Source organism: Chroicocephalus ridibundus, chromosome 2, assembly GCF_963924245.1.
Source record: "Chroicocephalus ridibundus chromosome 2, bChrRid1.1, whole genome shotgun sequence".
In the NCBI taxonomy this organism is placed as follows: domain Eukaryota; kingdom Metazoa; phylum Chordata; class Aves; order Charadriiformes; family Laridae; genus Chroicocephalus; species Chroicocephalus ridibundus.
Genome location: NC_086285.1, coordinates 60517747 through 60540204, shown reverse-complemented (window position 1 = coordinate 60540204; position 22458 = coordinate 60517747). Strand labels below are relative to the sequence as shown.

Below are 22458 nucleotides of genomic sequence, written 5' to 3'. Positions count from 1 at the left end.
CATTTAGAAAACATGATTGAACTCAGCCTATAAACGTGTTTCTTTAAAATGTGTTTTTCGCTCGTCTAATCTGCTGCTGGTATTTTCTCTTTAAACCAAATGAAGCTACTTGCATGGAATGTACGTATTAATAAATTTTACAAGTAAAATCCTACATAATAGATATTCTACTTCTCGTAATTTCCTGTTTGTGCATCTCACATACATCTCCAAAACAACTACATCCATAACCTAAAAACAGCCATTTCACAATTAGTTTTGATCATCTAGACCATAAATATACTTGTCCCAGACATACGTTGAAATTAATTCATGCAGGACTTCAATTGCAGAGATGGAGAGAGCAACCAAATATGCACACGTTAAAAAAACACCAAAACGCAAAAAGGCCTCCGAAAACACCGGCTTTGTTCAATGCTTTTGAATTGTTAAACATCATATAAAATAACACTATTGAAAATACAGTAATGTGAAAAATTCATGGTGGCTGAAGGTTTTTATTAGATGTTACTGTGCTGCACAATATGACGACCATTCAGCTCTAGTGCTAACGCAAAGGGTACGGTAATAGCGTGACTTGATTCTAGACTCTAAATTGGTTATCTTAGCTTCCGTGACTTGAATCTCATGGAATTAAATGCTGTGAGTTAGAAGAGTGTGCCATGTGAATGCTGTAGCAGCATTCCCAACCTGCAATACAATCTATCGGATACGAGAGTACGTTGCCCTGGCTTCCAAAAGATTATTTAATAAGCATGTATGGGTAAACGTTATCTTTCCACAGTGAGTGACAGAATCACTTTTATTGACACAAGATCCAACTACAGCATTAATGATATTTGAAGCTCCTATTGTATTTTTTTTTTCTCTCATGTTTGAGGTTAGTTTTTATACTGTAGTGGAAATGCTGTAGTTTTGACTGTTAGTCAAGATTCTCTTTGTTTACACCCTTCCTGTCAAGGATTGTACGATTCGGTCAGTCAGCACGTCTCCAGGAAGCAAAACCGCTAATTAAAGCACCAGAAGAAAAGAAATTACATAGAATTCTCAAAAAGAGGATTAAAAATTCAGAAACAGGTAGAAGTGATTAAAGCAGACAAAAGTGATAACAGAATTACAGACTATAGTGACGGGTGTCATGGACCACTGTGACAGACACAAACAGGGCATATGTTTTAACTCTTTTGAATGACAAATGGCATACAGTTTGAAACCCAGAATATTTTCTAGTGTAGACAGAGCCGTGTTTCACATCTCTTGTTCTCAGTGTGCATATACACTAGCTAGGGATCTGGCCCCATCTGGATGCATGCTTCTTCATTCTGAAGGAGGGACCTACCTGCAGGCTTAGGAATACAAATGAATTTGGGAAGATACTAACGTGCGTGATTAAATTTCCAGAAAGGTCAAGGAGGGAACATACGATTTTAGAGGGGTTCACACAGAGGGTTTCAGCATGTATTCTGCTATCCATCCCCACAACCAGTAATTCCAGCACTGCCCTTCTGGATGCCACCAACAGCCTGTAATTGCCCAGAATATTGTGCTGGGGCTTGCAATAGAGGGGTTCTTAGTATGACGGCTCTCATTAGGTGGCTACCATGCAGCGGGGCAGACTTTCCATCAGGACATAACCTCATGCACCAGAATAGGATAAGCCTCACACCAGGGCACCCTGCACCACAGTGGTCCATACAAGAGGCTCTGGATCTCCTTGATACTCTATGGTTAACCAAAAAAAAAAAAGGTGGGGAGACAGTGTTGTGTCCCATCGCTCTGTGCCAGCCCAATGAGAACAGCCCTCGGTGGCCATCCTGCTTCATGTCAGCCAAGAAAAAGAAGAGCAACATTTTGTCTAGAGTTCATAAGTTCCGAATCAGGAATGCTATGCAGATATATTGCAGGCACCACTATGACTGGGCATAACAAACAGTAAAATCCCGCACTGAAGAGATTAAAAGAACAATAGAAAAGAAAGGCTCGAAGGCAGAAGGATGTATCATGCAGGTTAAAAAATATTTAGATATAGGATCACTCTTCCCCTTTAAAATTTCACCTTGTTTTATAGCTCTACAGTCTCCTTTTGATGACATGACTCCTCCTGCTTCAGAGCCCTTTGCTTGTTTTTTCTGCTTTGGAAGCTTTTGGAAAGGGCTGATCCAAGTAGTAGTAATAATGCACCCCAACATGAAGAATGATCATTAATGGAACGAATTCTAAGCATCAGACAATTTTATCATACATGATTATTCTGCTAAAATATCAATACTAGTGGTTTTATGGGATTAAAAGCATATAAATTCAGTTTAAGGACAAAATACAGTAGAGGAAAAAAGTTATATATAATTTTCAATTGTATTTTAGTGACAAGTAATACCAGAGGGTATTTCTTCTGGTTTTGAAGTTATCTTTTCTTACCACAGGAACAAATTTTGAGTCATGGGATAGCTTTTTTGTTGTTGTCATTGACTGACTGTTTTTTTCCCCCAGGCTTTTGTGGACAAATAGCATCATGAGAGGAAGAAGCAGGAGAGATCCTCTGCCTGCCTTGAGATTTTGGTTAGAATCAAGTCTTGAAGCAGAACCGCTCTTTGGGCACAAAACAGCTCTCCTTCAATCGCTGCTGTAAAAAGTGTTTAAGTTTATGTGTACTAAGTTATGACCAGATCTCCTTTCCACTTCCCTTCTCTAGGAGAAGCCACTTGCAAGCTGTCGTGTGCTTATTAGTTAGTCACTTAGCAGAAATGTAATGATGGTTTCAGACTAAGATGTGGATACCACGAAAATGGGCGAAGCTATCCAGCTTTGAGGAAGTTCGTTAACTTTACAGACACAGTAAATAGTTGCAGTGTGAGAACAGTCTTCTAAGGGCAAAATGGCTGATCTTACTTTAATGCGACATGCGGATATAGAAGTATGGCCAGAACATCAGGTTCAAACCATATTTTTAGTGATTCATATCTCTCTCTCTCACACACAAAAAAGCCTTTAACATTAACATGCAATATAGTTAACAGTGGTTGCAATGGCTTTGCAAGTGCTGGACTTTGATTAATATTAATGCAAAATATAAGTTCTTATTTAAATCCATGTACAATGTTAGCCCAGATTTGCAGTTATTAAATCAAAGTACGTAAAGAATCTGGTGATCAGTGTTTTCTATCACGGAACATTCAGAAAAATGTAAAGGACTAAGGAAACTTCTTTGTATTCTCATGGATCTTACAGTGTCATAAAAAAGCGATTCCTTTTTCATCTCATAAAAGTATCATTGTGTGAAACACTTCATTTAATATAAAAACAAACCAAACAAAAGTTAATGTAGTATGAACAGAACTCTTAACAGTCAATAATATATTTATTTCTAATGTAGCCAAGCAATCCCAAAATGTGTAACTTTTGGAAGCACGCTTTATATACTACCGTTTGGTTTGATTATTTCTAAATGCAACTGATTAATAAAAATGGCGTTACTTTCAACATTTCAGGGTGGCTGTTTCAAATCTGTTCAGTACCAGTAACTGGAGCCACAAGCGAGAGAGAACTCAGATTAGGCAACTGAATGAAGTGGACAGATGCTCCACGGCACTTTGCATTCAGTAGGCTCCACTCACAATACAGCTAAATGCTTCTCTTTCATTCACCGTCTCCTCCCCATAGCAAATTTTCCTCCAGTTTCTTCATTCTTCCCTCATTAAAAGACAGTACTTTTTGCAACAAGGCTCTGCAAAGCCTGGCTGACTCCACGGCTACTGAAGGAAGACTGGAAGTGTGTTGCTTCTGCTGAAAGGGAGGAGGCTGTTCTCCACTCTAGCAATTACTCCTATGCATCTTTTCCAACTTCTGGAAACAAAGGAGTAACAGCGGTGACTACCCAAGGCTCTTCCCTCGGTTCTCTGCTGGTTCTCTTTATATTGGGAAGAATAGCAACAGAAATTAATAGCAACAGAAATTAATATTGGCAGCACTGCTACGAATATGGCCCTTCTCGCCTGGAGCTCCGTGCCTGACAGGGGCGATAGGAGTCAGTATTTACAGTAAAGATCTGAGTTTGGCATTTACTTGTGGCTGATTATTTTTGCACTCCCTCAGCATCAGTTCACTGCATTAAGGATGCTAGAGGGTATATTTCTGCCTTTTCCTGTTAATGTCCACTGCCCATGAATTGGCCTAATTCCTTTCTGGACTGTATATTCTGTCTGCATCTGTAGCTTCTTATGGAGAATCAAAGCAAGCTACAACTTGCTCTGGATAAGGATTATCCTGTTTCTGCCTGTCAGGAAATTTTCCTGACCTCTATCTGGTCCTTAAAATCAAAAGGAATGGTTTATAAAGAAAGGCTAGGAACACTTTCAAACTGAAGCAAATGGCTCAGAACCTCTGAAAAACAAGACCAGTGAAAACTGCTCATCAGGGACCGTGCCTAACTTTAATGACTGCATGTAGCTGATCCCCTGCAAACAATTAGGTGTTAATTTACTGGACTGGACAGCTTTGAATTATGTTTTTTTAAAATTATTTATTTTAAATGGAACCATTCCGGTTACCCATTAATATTACAGATTCCCTAATAAATACTGGGGAATGTCAACAACAATCACACTATGTGTATAATTGTTACCATTTTCAGAAAAGATTCTTTTGTTCCCTTCTTTGTTAATGGAACAGATTAAAACAGAACAGGTTGAATTAATTTCCCGGTTCTTGTTATTGGCAGAAGAGGCCCAAAGATAACCTTTCAACAATGTACTACAACTTTGGAAGCCTAAATTAATCATAGGTAGAAATGAAAGCTGTTCACCAGGGATAATGTACGATGATGAAATTAAAGACAAAAATTTGAAAAAGTCAGTCTGCACAAGTGGAAAGGCAGGTATAATTCTTCTAGTTTTGAATGTAATATATTCTTTACACACGCATTTTGCATTAAGCTACACTATAACATACAGTACCTTTAGCCTCACACAAGGGTAACTTGATCTTAGGTCATGGTTCATTAAAGCCTGTGCAGGAATTCTATCTGATATTGCACTGAAGGAACAGGCCCTGAAAGAATAATTTTGTCACTGTTTGAAAAGTTCAGCATGCTAATATGGCTGTGCGCTTCACGGCTTTCACCTTGCTTCGTATTGCCCTCTTTTCTCCTTACACCATCAGCAGCATCTATTCCGCTCAGGTCAAATCATTTTTATGAACATTGTGAGCCATTTATGTCAGCTTTTGAAGACTTAGTATTTGGAAAAAATAAGCAAACGTGGTCTGATGTCACTCATGCATTAAGTACATCTACATGTTCCAATTTAGGATTTTTAAAGTCAAGGGTGTCAAAGCTGGGTAGGTTTTGCTGACCTAGTTTATTTTGTGCTGATTTTATTTTGCTCACCTTTATTATTATGCATATGCTTAGGATCAATATGAAGCTGATTAGACACTTTGGAGTTTGCTGCCCCTGTTTTGTGTCTTGGAAGTGCCCGCCTGGACTGAACGTGCAGCTGCTGAGGAGTTTCATGGCAACAGGAGAAACTCCTAACTGAAGATGCTCAACCGCAGAGCAGAATCTGCTCCTGCTTGCACCCCAGGTGGGTTGTGAGCAAGCTCTGTCAGTTCAAGTGATCACCCAGAAGGCTGAATTATTAGAAACTGAGACAACAGAGCTTAGAGAAGAGTTCGGCTAGCTGGTCACATTTCCAGATTTCAATGAAAGTACCTGGGTAGAAAATGACTTCTTAAGTGAACTTTCTAAGATAAAATGACAATTCATATATGATATCTCTATGTGATAGCATTGAGATTGTTTGTCTTTTAATTAATATTTTTTCAGTTTTCCATTTTTTCAGTAATATTTCTCTCTATTGCAACGTGCAATATACACATGAATTTAATATGACATTTTGAAGTGAAGTAAATTCTTATGTTGTTATCTTCATTTTGTTAATTGATAAATAATTTTTCGTTGCAGCCAACTGCGGGTATACGGAGTGCTTAATATTTACAAAAAGAGATTACATCAGCAGTCATCATTCTACTAATGACTAAGAGTCAAGTTAGTCAAACCCTCACGGCAACACAAATGGGACATTTGAGCGCAAGGGAAACTTAGGGCAGAAAACACAGATTCAAAACCAAACCAACAAAAAGAAAACAATGAAAAAGAACCCTTGGCCACTTCAGAAAACTAGGACTACCTAATTTATAGCTGCTTGTGAGTTTAATGGAAATATAACCTGAAACTTTTAATTTTTTATTTATGATAACTTTCATTCTGTAGGTGCTTGTGTCTGTTTTAGCTCTTTTTTCACAGTGTCAGTATTCAATAAATTCTTTTTTTTTCTTTTTTTTTTCTTTTACTATGACTGGCCTGGAGCATTCGCTTTCTTTATAAGCTCACTGAGGCAGTTGGTCTATCTGACACTACTATTTATTTGCAAAAGCTATGTAAACTGTGTGAAAATTTAAGATTTAATGTCTGCTCAGAAACAGAACCCTGAGATGTGTAACTCTTAGCCTGCTTGTTAATATAAAAATTCATATGATTTGATGTCTAAATTCATGGCCAAGGCATTTTAATGTAACAATACTTAGAAAGAGATAATTTTTTTTTTTAAGATATTCAGAATTATGTCATACTTCAAAAGTAATCTATAAATGAGGAGGTGGTGGATTCACCACCCCTGGAGGTGTTTAAAAAAAGGGTAGATGGGGCACTTAGGGACATGGTTTAGAAGTGGCTTTTGTCAGGGTAGGTTAAGGGTTGGACTCGATGATCTTAAAGGTCCCTTCCAACCTCAGCAATTCTATGATTCCATGATTCTATGAAAAATGTTAAGATTTTAATAGAAAATTAAGATAAATATTGGAAAAGACTTGTGAAAAACACTCAAAATACTGATGATTTTACCTTGAAAGATTCAAAAGAACATTTTCGATTAATTTTGTCCCAAATCTCAGTAAAGTTAATATAACACACTCTATTCGCTGTTTTCTTAAGCGCACCTAGGAATTAATTCTGTCCTTTTCCTCCACCGCCATAAAGCAGTGCAGTTTGCAGTGGAGGCAAAGATAACCATCTCCATAACCCAAGCTAGAAGAACTTCCATGACCTTCAGTATCAGGAACTAGAATCAGACGTTTAGATGCCCAGCCAGGAGCCCTGGCTCTCCCACATGCCCTGGAAGGGAAGACTCCTGCCATCAGTCCTCACCATACTTTTTAGGCTTCAATTATGTTTCAGTACATAAAGGCTGGCCTAACTGAGAAGACCCTGAATTTTCTCATCTATGTCCAGTAAGACAGAGAAGAAGGGAACCGATTCAAGTGCCTGAGAAACAAAACTACTGCCTGCTTTCTGGCACTCATGCCTCACACTGATGGCCACTGCGCTGTTCTTCAGTGCACGAACGTGTTCTCAGTGTCCATATATTTGCCTGCTTATTTTTCAGAGAATGTGTTTCATATACGTATATATCAATTTCAAAACATAAAGCAGCAAATACAGAATCTTATCCTAGATACTAGACATTTGGTTAAAGCATCTTTTCAGTAAGACAACAGGGGTACTCCTGGTTTTGGGTAGCAGTCTGTATTTTTGTTGTAGTATCACAACTGCCTCTTAAAATTTCATTACCTGGATCCACAAAAATGTAGGCAAAGATGACTTTTCTTTCAGAATTAGCAACCTATAAAAAAGATCAGGAGGGAGAACTGTCATATTGGTGTCCAATGGCATCTTATGAAAAAGCTGTCTGACGGCTTTATTCTGCCATTGGAGAGATTTACTCTTCGCCCCAGCTCATGAAAAGCTAGTACTGTACAAATGATTTTTCCCCTTGTCAAGACTCATATTCCAAGCTGCAGCACTACTAACCAAGCCTGACTTGTTTTTTTTCCTTGGAATCAAGTCTCAGTGGTGAGATTTGGCTGGGGAAAACAGCTGTCAGATGTCCTTGTATGCTACTATTTGCTAGGTTTTGAAGGGAATTCATTATAAAATCACCACAGTCTCTACTATCCTGAACAACACAGTGTGCCAGACTTACTGGTGTTGTAATTAATTGTGTACTATAAATTCACTGGATCATTTAAGGCCAAAGAACAGTGTCTTTGCTTAAGGTAATGCTAAGGGAAAAAAGAAAAGTAAGTACTTTTAAACAATAAAATGTCATTCAAGGGATAAAAAGAACATTTACACACGTAAGTATTCTGTAAAAAGAGTTCACTGCAATCTAACTATGCGTTGCAACAAAGGGTTTGTGGCTGTTTGTTCTGGCAGGAGGACATACAGGACGTCTAAATCACAGTTAGGAAGTGTAATTGCAGTATGAATAGGCTTTTCACAGCTAGCACTAACCCCAGGAAGCTCAGGTGCCAGCAACTGCAAAGCTGGGAAAGTCTTGATGCGAGCTTACAACTCACCCCGAAGTTTGTCCAGCCAGGTCATGAAAAAATGCAAATTTCCATGTCATGGTCTTGCAAAGAACATACTAACAAGAAATCAAAGGATTCCATGATTTTGCTAAAGGGCGGAATGTCTTTTTGTGACCGGTTGACAAAGTCATCTCTCCCCAAGCCTGATGGAGAGGTAAACAGCGTACACACATGCACGTACCCAGCACCAGTGACACGTTGCAGATTAATGCAGCTAAAGCCCCTGAATTATTTAACTTCTTAAAAAGGACATTAAAAAGCCCAGAAACTTGCTGATGATATTTCCACAGTAAGGGGATGTATTTTGAAGTTTTCTGTAGGAAAAGCCTCACCTTACAGCAGAGATCTGTTGGCAATATTTCAGAAATGGTGGTTATTAGCACAACTAAGATTACTCTTTTGGTAGTATGATTTATAGGGGACTGTAACATCAAACTCAAATTATACCAGACTGAGTGCAAAGAGAGGGTCATTAAAGCTGGCGTTCAATACATTATGTGGAAACATAGCAAATGCAAAAATAAGTTCTGTAAAAAGTTCAGTCAATGATACTGGTATCACAGAATCACATGCTGTGATCACATTTTCAGATGAATTCCCTTGTTTTTAATATACAGTGAAGACAACCAAAACATTCCTTAAATAAATTTAAAATACTCCAATAATTCTTGGGATCTTGCTCCACACACCCACATGGGAGTACCTTTAACCTATACGGAGAAGAAAATAGCTAACATTCTCATGTGTACCTATATCATTCAGCACAGAGTATCTTGACGGTCCATTTTATCTGATTTGCAGTAATAACAGCCTATGTGGAACTAAACATGACAACTCCTTAAGAGTTGATGCCATTATTTTGCTAACAAATGAACTAAAACTAACAAGATCCCAAGGTAAATTAAGCTACAGCCCGGGTGAGCAGAGCTGATGAAAGCTTCTTCTGCAAGCGGTCTTTCCTCAGAGGTCCCATACCTCTGGCAAGGATTTCTCCTTTCAAACTGTTGCTCCCTGCCCCCAAGCACTACTCGGCAGTAGTTTAAGTTGAAAAAAAAAAAAAAAGCCGCTACAAGAGCCAGAAGGACTTCAGGCTTCTCTCCACCCATGAGAACTTAATATCTGGCACTTCATATGGAACATGGACTGTGGCACAATTGGAAATTGGTTTTGGGGAGCACAAGGGCTTTCTTTTGTTGATGAGACTGCTGCAGCAGCTGCTGCTGCTGTGGATTTTCTTTCCCCACTGACCCTTGAGGAACCTCAAAACAATCAGCTTTACTTCTTCCTTTCCATTGTGACTCCACTGCTGTATTGAGAGTCATGAATTCTTGATAATAACACTGATATTCCTATGGCAGATCACGCCATCTCAGAAAATGGGTCTCTCCCTTTTATAAAAAAAAAATTACAGAGTGTGCATGCACAGTTTTGAAGCCACAACTATCACTAACATATGAATACAGACATTAGCCTATCTGCACGGTAGCCACGCTGCTCCCAAACCGCCCACCATTCCAAATCTGGAAGATATCCAACCCTTTGGAAATAAAAAAGACACAAACCATGTAGTGCTATGACTTGTAATGCGCTGTGTTCCATACAATAGCAACGGATGTTAAATGAGGGGAAAATGACCAGATGAGCCTCAGCACTGAGCCTTACAGCAGGCTGACTATCCAGCATATTTAAATTGAAATAAAGGAAGCTACACTACACAAACCCCATCATTTTGGGACCCATAAAGATTAAAGCCGGAGGTCCAAAACCAAGCCATCTGTTAAGCAAGGGCTATTTGAGACAGAAATGGGATGTGTAAAAGAGTCACACTCCCAAACAAGCCCTCCCGTCAGAATGCATTTTCACCCTTCTCACGTTTCTACAGTCATTCTACGCCCTTTCATTTCCCAAGGCTTTTGCTGCTTGAAATTAACCTGTAACTTCCTACAGACTATTACCCCCTCTTAGTAAAAATCAGACAAATGTATGAACAACCTTTTAAAGCACATACTTAGTACACACAGATTTTAGAAGTTGTATGAGACGTCAATAAGTGACGATGTCGCAGCAGAGAAGTCTGAACAAATACAAATTTCAGTGTGAAAGGGGACAAGGAGGCAAGTGGGGTAATTGCCTTCAGATGTGTTATCTTCAGCTTGATCCGGAGAAAGCGTTCTTGCATTCAATGTTGGGATATGAAATGAAAATAATCAGAGCCCTTTTTAGCTGATCATTTGTCAGACTTGATGATGGGCTTGTGTTTTGCTATTTAGATGATTTCTCTTCTAGGTCAGGTTGGGTCTCATGGATACTGTAAGAACCATGTCTCTATTGATTTCTGGGAAACAGACACACATATTGATCGGGACTGACAACTGGAAAGGTCAGGTGATGTGTTTTACATTGTCAAGCTACCACCTCCTACAGTCTGAGCTCAGGGCACTCTTTTTCCTCGCTGAAGCTTGTTTCATCAGTCCATTCAAGCACATTAATTCTCACCGTGGGTTTCAGATTTCTCTACGGGAAAATAGAAATTGGCTAATGACGCACTTTATTGAAGACCTAATAAGATATTATGATAATCTCTTATTCTATGAGTTGAAATGGCATTTTTTAACTATCATTATATACTCACAGGGCAGAGGAATTACACTGATGAAGTGTATGGAGTACAAGTCACAGTATTAACAGTAGAAACAGAACTCCAATTTCACTGGCTGCTGCAAAACTTGATTTTAAAATCCTACATTACTGCGCTGATGCGAAGAATGATTTCCCCCGCTTTGTGCGATAGACTTTAAGTCCCACACTCTAGGGAGAGAATGACATTTTGGTGAAGAGAATAATATCAACCGTTTTTCCCTTGGTCAATTTTTTGGACTCTTTTGCTCTGGCATGCAGTTTTCTTTTGTCAGGACTGGGAGTTTACCTCCCCATCTGCAAGGTCAGCTTGCTAAGACAGCTCTTTGAGAAGCCTCAGTTGACTCTGAAGCTTCTCCAGAAAAAGCTGGAGGGAGCTTCAGCAGAGACTCCCCCCGAAAGAGCTCTGCCAGGAACCCTCAGTGGGGGCTCCCCCCTTTCCTTCAGAGCTCCTTTGAGGATGATGCTCTCCAGCATGTTCCCAGCTGAGCGACATTGTGGCTGCATTGCAGCCATGCAGCCCTCTGATTCGGACCGGAGCCCAATGGACTGCCTTCCTGGCCTGACCATGGACGTGCCTTGTCACCATGGACTTGTCTGATGATTGCTGGTCTTTGTCTGAACCTGGCAATCGTCTCTGGACCTGATCCTGACCATGACTTGATAAGAAAATGCCTTCTTCAAATACCGATATTAATGATAACAAGCGGGGTGACCCTTGATTCACACTTTATGGAAGGAATTTACATTGGGAGAAGTGTTTTGAATGTTTTGAACATTTTGAACTAGGTGCAGCAAATACTCATTCTCTAATTAATGAATGTCTTTTATGCACAAAGTCCATCATCTGGGCATATTCCTGTACTTAGTATTTTTGTCCCCTACATCAAATATATCTTTTCGTAATCTACCTTCCAAGATAACTGTGGTCAGTTCTCTTCAGAGCCACTATGATCTTCTGAACTATGAGTATTCATGTGTTTACTGAAAACATATCATCTCAACAAACACAGCATTTTCTAGTTTAGATGAGAAAAGAAGAATAAAAGATTAACTGAAGTTTTAATTAAGAGATTCATACAATGCAAAACTGATATGGGTGTTCACTAAATGGATATAAAATCAGTAGACGAATCTCAAAATAGAATTGTAAACAGAAAACCATCATTGATTAAGCCCTAAACAACATGAAGTAAGAAAAACTGTCAAATATCACAGAGGAGAAATGACTGATACAGACAGACCAAGCTGGATCGCTTCATAAACTCAGCATCAAGCGAACTACGTGGGCAAACAAAAGGTCAAATACTTGGAAACAAAGAATCCAAACCATACTCTTAAGGTGGGGACAGCAGCCCCACCATGAAAGCAACAATTCTTAACAGGGTTTTAGCACAAACTCCTCTGGGGGACTGAGAGAGTACAGAACCCCCACATGTTATTCACGGAAAATCCATTCCTTGTTAAAAAGAACACCCACATGAACAAATCCAATCCAGCCAAAACAGACCACGACAAAACCTGAAACAGATATTGTGTAATGTATTTTTAAATGTATTTGGCCTGCTATGTGACTGTCAGTGAAACAGTATGCCTGTACCTTCTTGCCACAAAGAAAGTTGGAAAATGGGGGGAGATTGAAAAAAATGGACTGAAAAAGCTGCTTTAGAATGAACATTTTGAAGTGTCTGAATCTTTAGTTTATCATATGGAGCCCTTTTCAACCTGTGAGTCAAAAGCATTTTGGAAATGGGCTGTCCTGCCGAGTCCTCGTTATCACATGAGGGCTCTCCCGCAGCGACCAGGCTCCATGAGGCCCAGAGCACCGCCAGCTCTGGAAGTGATGTTTGGTATAAGAGTTCGAAAACCCTGGAGTAAAATGCTAAAAAGCAAACTTGGTTACACCCTCTAAATACCTAGATGGAAAGCAGAAATTTCAGAAGTTGTTATGAATTTTCTCACTGTAGCAGGCAAAGTATAAAATCAACCCACCAGTGGAAGACGAAGCTAGGCAATTTTAAGCTAGAAATAAAGTTCAGTGAAGTCCATTAACCTTTGGCACAATTTGCTGAGAGTTGTGTTAGATTCTTTACTACTGAAAATTTGTATAGCGAAAAATGAGATCTCTTCTAAAACATATGCTCTATATAAACAGAAAATGCTACGCATGTTTTAAATAGGAGGTTAGATTAAATGATTGTAAAAATCCCTTCTGGCTTTATAATCTACTTTGCAAATAAAATAAAAGCTATTTGCTACCCTTGAAAACTACCTGGAAGCCTCAGTGATGCAGAACGTGACTGATTTTCCATTTGTACTTGCTATGTAATTTGTAAGAGGGATACCCCATCATTTCTTTGCAAGCAGCACTAGATTCTTGTTTGCTTTTGGAAGTGGATCTTAGGGCTGCTATTTTTGTGCTGTGCCCCGTTACTGGAGTTCTGCCTCTGAGAAGCTCCTTCTCTTCTCATGTTTCGCTGTCATAATGTTCTCGCTGGCCAGCGAACATACGTGCTCCAACAGCACATGACACTGACAAAGCCACACAGCTGCACAAAGCCATCTCCTCAGCCTGCTGAGGTTGCATCTATTCATGTCACGTTCTGTTTGGTAGAATTAATCCTATAAATCTGATTAGATTAGAATGTACATGTAACTCTCAAAGTTAGGTTAAGTGAGTGCCTTTTTGCAGTATGTTTTTCCTACAAGGGAATGACTTAACTAAGATTTTTGTATGACTAACGTTATTATCAAGGTTTTTGAAATTTTTCCATTAATATGAATTCTGATAGACCTACTGGCGTCTAGCTTTGAACTTTCCATCTGCACTGAAAGTCTGAGAAAAGGCCACTAAAATTATTTTTAAAAGCCTTTGTGGGATATACAGTAACTGAGGTTTTTTCAGATATGCGTGTGATACAAATAAAGACATTTAGCATTCACTTAAACTTGTAATCTATTTCACCTTGATATTAATGGAAATATTTTTAGAAATATGCTCAATTTGTGCTAAACCATACCAAGACTTGGTATTTCTCTGCCTGGGTCACATAAGATGATCTCTGAATTAGATGCACTTGCAATTGTATCCACAGAATTGCTGTTTACATTATAGTTAGGCTACAACACGTCCCATTCCACCACAAACAAGGATGCAATTTGAGAGAAGTTTTAATATTTTGGACTGACTGTGCACAATTCACTACTAGTTTGTAGACAGTGATCAACCTTTAGAGAGAAACTGGAAAAAAATGATCTTGATGACCAAAAAGAAACATTAATCCACCTGTATAGCATGGACTTACTGGGTGAGGTCCAAAAGCATCTGCAAGCTGCGAGCCTGTTAATGAGTAACTTAGTTATAAAACTGATTGCATGTTCTGTATCAAATGCACATTTTATTTATGACTTACTGTGCTCACCTGTGTCTTATCAGCAATGACCATGCCCCTAAGCTGCTGTCTCTTCTTCATGCTTTAAAATCTGCCAGTCTCTGGAAAAATAGAGATATTGCACAATCTGACCTAACAGACCGGCAGCTGTGCATCTGCTTTATTGATGGATGATCTGAACAAACTACTAACAGGGAATCCTGGCTTCAGACTGGACATATTTATTTCAGAAAGAGAAACAGGCTGGATGATGGGCATGGAGGGAAGCAGTAAAAAGTAGTTTTGCATAACAATGCAGAATTTTTCAGTTATTGCCAAGAAATAACCCACTACTCCAGCAGTCTAGTTCATCACACACCCTCCTTGAGATATTTGGAGCTGAGTATGAAGCTGAATACACTCTTATCTGTGAGCTACCCTGTGATAAGGCATGAAGAGACCATGATTGTGAATGAGCTGGAAATAAAACTAATCAAGAACTTTATTTGCTATTTTGTATATAATCCATTACAAACTGCTCAGATCTATCATACAGTAAGACTAGCTTTAAGACTCATAGTACCAGATCAGAAATAGTGCAAATGCATGATGGAAAAGGTGCTGATTTGGCATGAACTCACTCCGCTGGTCCAAATTTGTTCCAAATAAAATCATGGATTAACTTTGTAGAGGCAGTCTATATCCAGTGTTTGTCTGTGCAACGCTAACTTTGTGCTAGCTAAGGTGCCACCAGACTTTTGGTGTCCTCCAGGTGACATCAAACCAGCATAAGTGCACAAAACTGTTAACTTCATTATTATCTTCTCTAAAAAATTCAAGACGGATTCAGTGACGTTCACATGCCTGAACTAGATCTAATACACATTTCTGTCTCATCCAGTACTGCACAGATCTGATATTAATGACTGTGAAACAGTTACAGACTCTTTGCCAAGTTTCCAAAACTCTAGTCCTTGATCAGAAACAGACAGCAGCATCAATTATGTAGCAGGTTTGATAAATGATCTAAACATGCCAGATCTTTACTGAAAATTCTGACTGACAACACAATAAAAAGATCGAGAGGACTAAGCCAACACTGTTCTAAGAGGATGCTATGGCGTATTACCTCCACCACGTGAGAGGCCAAACTGTAATTATATAGCATAATATTACAACTTCACACTTTGGTTTTGTGAGCTAATAGTTTTGAAATAAATGCTCAGATTGTTGTGATGCCGTACACTCCTAGAGACCTGTAACAAGCAGCAAAGAAATTTGCTCTTTGCCTTAATCTTTCAATATAGCATTTACTTTTGGTGTAGAGGTGGTCCCAAAACGAATGGAGTCACTTTAATTAGTGAGAAATTGAACCAATACTTGCCATCGTGGGGAGGAAATATCACAGGAGAAATCAAGATTTTCTTTTTGGGGAAAGGACAGCGGCAGAACACACACATGCGCAACCTATGCCTCTTCTATAAGGCATCAGAATTATTGTTCTCTGCAATCCCTACGGCCAGTCATTCACAATGGGGTTTCTGCAAATGGAATTTCAAGACATTTCAGATGAGGCACTAGCTCCCTCCATGCTTCAAGGGAGACGACACAAATATCTACACAATGAATTATGGGGTGTTTCTGACACCTGATGAGTTCCACCAGACTGAACAAATCTCTGCATCACTGAAGCATTCAAGATAGGTGATAGCAAAAGATCAAGCTCTTTGGAGGAGACAATATCTTCTTCTCCGTGCTACAATGCAGAACAAAGGTGGAATATCATATATATTTTTTTCTGTACACTTCAAATCCAGTAAATTAGCAAAACCTAACAGTTAAAGCACTGTTATTTACAAAAAATAGTAGGAAATAAGATTTGTAATTAAGGGACATGGGTGACACATGAGAACACGCATTTGAATATATAACTATTAAAAAGATGGTATCTTGAATGATAATTAACTGACAATTAGTACACAGATAACTGTTCGATTCATGGTTGCTAGACAATTATCGCCCTAGCTGCTCGCTGCTATGGTCACTATACTTCAGAATTCACAAAAGCTGTTGTTACTACAGTTGTCACCAATTGCTATGATTCAACCATGAAGAGAGTTATAAGGGCTCACACCAAACTTAAATCGAATGAAAACATTTTGTCAAGGTAAAATTATGAACCATATGGCCCTAGGTGTGTTGAGGAATAAGCTGATGGCTAGGAAGTTCTCTCTGATAACACTGAACATTCCTTCAAACCTTTGTCAAAAAGTGTTTCTTTTATTTTCTTTATGAATTCTGCATCTAACATCCAAATAACTTTTTTTTTCTACTACCTTTTGTCTGCCTTATCTCACTTTTACCTCTTTTTTTTTCCCTGTAAAGTAAGGGATTTTTTTTTTGTCAGAAAGAGATGAAAACTAAAGAGGAGAAAGGTGGTGCATAAAAATGAGGGAATCACAAATTGGCATAGCTCTCTGCTTACTTATTTAGGAAATGCTACAAGATGGGGAAGGAAACCACATGAAAATGAATTAATTTAGTAACAAAAGAAACTCCCCTTAAATGTCTGTATGGAGTATTACCATGTTCAGAGACAAGACAGAAAAAACAAAAATCCAAACCAGACTGCTGCTACCTCAATGGATTCCTATATGTAGATATGTGTAGGTAGGTATGCATATAGATCTAAAAATATATATTTGTACCATGTATACATGTATATGCATATTTAGCTGTATATGTAGATGCATATGTGTACGCAGACACTTACATTTTTAGCACATGCATGTTTCCGATTTATTTCATTTCACTTCATCAGCTAACGTGGTCTATTTTATTAGACAAGAAATAATTTTCATTCTGGTAATTCTGCACTGCATAATAGCATCTGTCTGTCTTTCTGTTCTGACAGCCCTATAGTGACCAGTACAGTAGCTGACAGCCCAGTGAATGGCATTTCAGTTACAATGTTCAGCATGAATAATAGAAGAGTAAAACAATTTTCTGAAAACTTGTCCCACCACACCTCCACCAGCCCAGCTCAATGGCCATCTGTAGCACTTACATGACAGAGAAAAGAAATGCTTGCACTTCAATGAGTTCATTTTAATTCCTTGTTTCACAAAGTTGCCCAGAAAGTACTGAAAATCAATATATGACAGCTCTGCCGTAGGTATTATGACTTCAGTCTCCGATTACTTTTAATAACTTAAGTAACAGCAGCAACGAGGAAATATGAAAATCTCTCTAACAATTCCCAGGTCTCTCAGCTGAGGACTTGCTTTTGTGCATTGAGTCCTGGCACAGTACGATTTTAATTCTGGTGCTCAGAAGGGCTCAATACTTTGATAAATTTCTTTCACACATGCACTGTGCTGGCTATCACATGCACAAATCCCATAACTTAACTGAATATTTTTTCTGCAAAGCCCGGGAGAGCAGTCTGTATTGCATTCATGCGGTGGGCAGGCAAAGAATCAAACTGGAGCAAGGAAAATCCAGACAAGACCTCGGTGAAACTGTCCTAACGCCAGTGGTGAGCTCTAATATCAGATCAGAGAAGTATCTTTCAGGGAAGACAAAGGACCAGTTGTCACGAGAGGAACTAGGTGAGCTCTTAAAGCTCTTTCCATTACTGTTCTCCACCTTATTAACACACCAGCATGAAACAGAGTGTGGAAAACACGCAATTTACTAAGCTAGTGAAATTCTTGCCTGCTCATTTTTGTCTTGTTTAAATACTTACTGATTGATTGATAACAGACAGAAATACCTTGATTTAAGTGACAGATGTTGACTTTTACTTATCCACAAATAAAGTCTTTCAGCCAGGATCAACATCCAGATCTCACCACAAGGCCTATCACAGAATCCCTCAGTTTAGCCAGAGACCATGTTAAGCAGGCTTGAAGCAGATACAGACCTGCCTAGTTCTGAGGCTTCTGCCCCTTCTTGCAAAGCTCGAGACACATTGGCTTGTTTTGTGGCTTTGCTTTCTTTGCTAGCTGGCATTTGATAGTACTCATTAGCCTTCTATTCATTATTTATTGATGATGGATGCGTGACCTTTGACCAAACCAGTCACACTAAATATCAGTGTTGTGATAGAGCTGCATTTGTAACAATGCCTGGTCTTTGCGCCACTTAATGTGCTGCCATGAGAAAGGCAAAACTCTTTTCAGTCACGGGAAATCAGGATTTAGCATAAAAGCTCCTTCCTGACTCATGCTATATCAGGGAGTAAGAGCACCTATGTCATGCACTAAGCTCCTTCCCTTTCATCCATCGGTAAATTGGTGGAAAAGCTGACTAAAAATACAAATGGCAATACCTGATTTCATACGAACACCTGAGCCAATGACGGTCATGAGAACAACCTCAGAGAATGTGCTCATGCACGTATGTCATTTATCTGAGACAGCATCCTCTTTCTAGGGCCTAGCTCCACCTGGCCTCTCAGCAATCCCAACGCTGATCAGAAAATGTTTTGCAATGGGACTCCTATTTAGCAGTGAGAATTCGAGGCTACCTGACCAAGGCACCCTTCCCCACCCCAAAACCCCCCAGAATCAAAGCTTTAAGAGTCTTATTTAGAATTCAGAGAAAAATCAGACCACTTTTTCAATTAATGCATTATGTTTGTGTTAAACTGCACATGGAAATTCTATCATATTTCTGGCATCTTATTTAGGTTTTGGCAGTTTAAAAACCTATTCCTTCTAGAAAAGGTACAAAAACATAAACATGCACACATATTTATATGTGCATTATTACCATTGCCTTGGGGTCCAGCATTTAGAATGCTGAGTCTCTCCTAACCGCCACTGGAATTACAGTGAGACTAAAACTCACAACTGTGCTGTGAGCTTTGATTTAACAAGTGCTTAGGCAGAGACTTTGAGAGGACAGAAGGGCTCCCACTGGTTTTCACAAGGTTTGAATCAGACCCCCGGTGCTGATCATCCTTACAAAATGGGGAACGTGGCTGGGCAGAAGCCACTGAAGTGATCTTGCCTACATTTCTAGTTCTGTTATGAGCCGGTCTACGGACCTCCTTAGTTTCATTACTTAGAAGACAAGGTAGTTTGAGACAAACCATTCCCAGCAGAGTGTTCTTACAGACCTAGAACAACAGATTCCAACGTATTATCACAGAATAAGTTGAAGTTAATAACGCAGCAGGAGATCACACCAGATGACCAACACAAACTATATGCAAGACCTATGATAACAGCAGAGTTGACCTTATATTCTTGGAATGTTGTAATACTGCTTGCTGCAAACTTTTCTTTATATATTCCCTGCTATTTATCACTAATGGTTTGTAATTACTGAATGACATAACATGTACAAGTATTATTTGCTGTTTGTTTCATTTCTGTATTATTAGATCATTATTCCTAAAACGTTGTATTTTACTTCATCAAAGACAGACCATTCAGACTTATTCTTTATTCAGAAATTCCGAGATAGATTCTTTTCTTACTACTTAATTGCCAGATTTAATTATTACATTTCTGAACATGGCACAGTTTATGATTCTCTCTTTCCTGAAGTCTTTCTCCTCAGTATTTTCAAATTAATCATTTATAAAGGCCATTGCCGTGTTTAAGTCTTAACAGAACAAAATCTACTACAATTTTAGATTTTAAAAGGTATATTAAATGATGTTAGTCAGAATGACAGGAGCATGCAGTCAGCTCTGCCCTCAGGATAAAAAACTCTCCAAACAATCAGGGACCATGCCATAGAGAGATTACACAGGCACAGGAAACGAATAAAATCCACATAACCTTGCCCACAACAAAATGTTATGAAAATTAATAGAGTTGTATAAAGATTGAAACAAACCAAAACCAAAGATAAAATGAAAGAGAGAAACAAACAACGGCTTACGTGACAACTTGAAATATGAAAGGCCGGAGATGAAAATATAACTAATCAATAGCAGAAATGTTAAAAACAACCATCCAACTAACTCCAGTGTTCAGAATTCTGCATTTTATATTAATGGAGGGATATTATTATACAACCCAGTTTGTGGGCAGAGTGCTGGATGCTTTGGAGAATGCATTTTCCTACATTTCACCATCATTATACCTTAATTGTTCATTACGAATACCTGTCCTGCCAGAGAAAGGCTGCAAAAATACACAAAATGCTGGTCCAAAATGAGAGATTAAGTCCTTACACACTGGTGCAATGCATTTATTTCTTTGTGTCTCCAGTTCCCTCTTCGTAAGGTGGGCACAGTACCAGCCACTGTGCAGGATGACTGAATACACAACAGCTACAAAGGCTTTGGAGTTCTTTTTGAGCAAAAGACAATTAATATAGAAAACTCAAAGTATTGCTAATTGAATATGCAAATTCTTTTTGAGGAAGAAGTCAGTGTTCTTGCAACATGCAAAATTTTATTGTTTGAAATGTCTACAGACTTTCTGCTGGCATGAAGATAATCTTCTCCGTCTGGTATTTAGAAGAAATAGAAATTATTTGCTTCATTTATAACTATAAATGATTCAAAACTGAGTGGATGAACTTCTCTTGTTTTGTAAAACTTTGCTAACTTTTTATTGTCTTGCTTCTTAAAATACGTACAGAGTGTATTACGCTCTTTTCCCCTTTTTCGGTTCAGTAACTCCATCTGGCATGTTTATTGATTAGTCTAGCATGTCCAATCAAAAACGGACTCTTGCAATGCTTTGATCAATGGCTATTTGAATATATCAACATATATTGCACATAACTGAATTGTTTGCTGGTACTTTACGTTTCAGTAACTGCAGAGATTTTATTGTACTGATGTTCAACTCAGATGGATGCTGAGATGTGGGTAAAATGACCCACATTCCGCTAGACACTTACGCCAGCATTAGTATGAAATAATCTTTCAGAAGATCCAAATGTAACTGACTGCAGACTCTTCTCAGATAATTTTATGACAAAACTCTGCCATGGAGGAAGCGCTCCTGAAAGAGCAATAAACCTTGGAGAATGAATAATAAAATCTCTAAATACGACACATGCCATTAGCTCTTTGCTTCACATTTATCAAGTTTGGTTCCAAAATATTATTGTGACTACTACTGAAATTACTGTCAGATGCAAAATATTATTGCAGTGCTTCCATTTTATAAGCACAGTTGAACCAATGATGAACTCATTTTTTCTTTTTTTAAGGCTAGTCTCTTTCCAGTACTAGAAAACACCTTCAAACCTTTTCATCAAGTGGTTACAATTCCTCCTTCTCTCTTTCTTTTGGTTTCAAATTCTTTAATACATCTCATACTGTTCTTTTCACTTGTAGTTTTTTTTTTTCCTTCACTACACTCAGCTAGGAGTCTCACTTTTCTCTATAGTGAGACTATCTCTCTATATAATTTGCTATTAGAAGTATTAGAAGGGCTACTATCTAATTCTTTGATCTATGCAGAAAAAACGTTTCACAAATCTAGAGGATTTTTAAAGCAGCTTTACATGGAAATTGTCATGACTAGCACAGTCTCATTTTCTCTCCATCATTTGGTAGAATTCTCTTTATCAACACTAAAACTTTGCGACACATCAGCAGCCAATGTCGAATTGGGCTCGAGTCTCCAAGACAGTTGAGGTACTGCAAGTTTTGTGAAACACGAGCAGAAGAGGGGTACAAACTTATGTCTGTGTTGGCGAAGAAAAAATAATAGGCCGTTATGTCTTCAACTGGATATCAAGCATCTTACCTATCAGCAGATGCTTATTATACTATTAATAGTACCATGCTTGCCTCTAGATTATTAGATTTATCACAAGAAATGCGGTGATGAGGTAGACCTATAATAGACCAATAATACATGACACAATCCTATCCACTAATTCCCCTATTCACAGAATTGTCTGTTAATTACTATTCATCTATTATTGACTCATTCATTGTCACTTTTTGGAAATCAGACCACAAAATCCTGACTAACATTTCACCTAAAATGTCTCTCCTGAAGGACGACACGGCTACTCGACCAGCGTGGCACTAAGCTCAGAT

The 22458-nt window shown here is 38.6% G+C and overlaps 1 protein-coding gene across 1 annotated transcript in view; it reads right to left on the bottom strand.

Annotated features, from left to right (window-relative positions):
* CNTNAP2 (contactin associated protein 2) overlaps window positions 1–22458 on the bottom strand; it is a 1163712-nt gene that overhangs the window by 211774 nt on the left and 929480 nt on the right. The gene's annotated exons all lie outside the window — the stretch shown is intronic.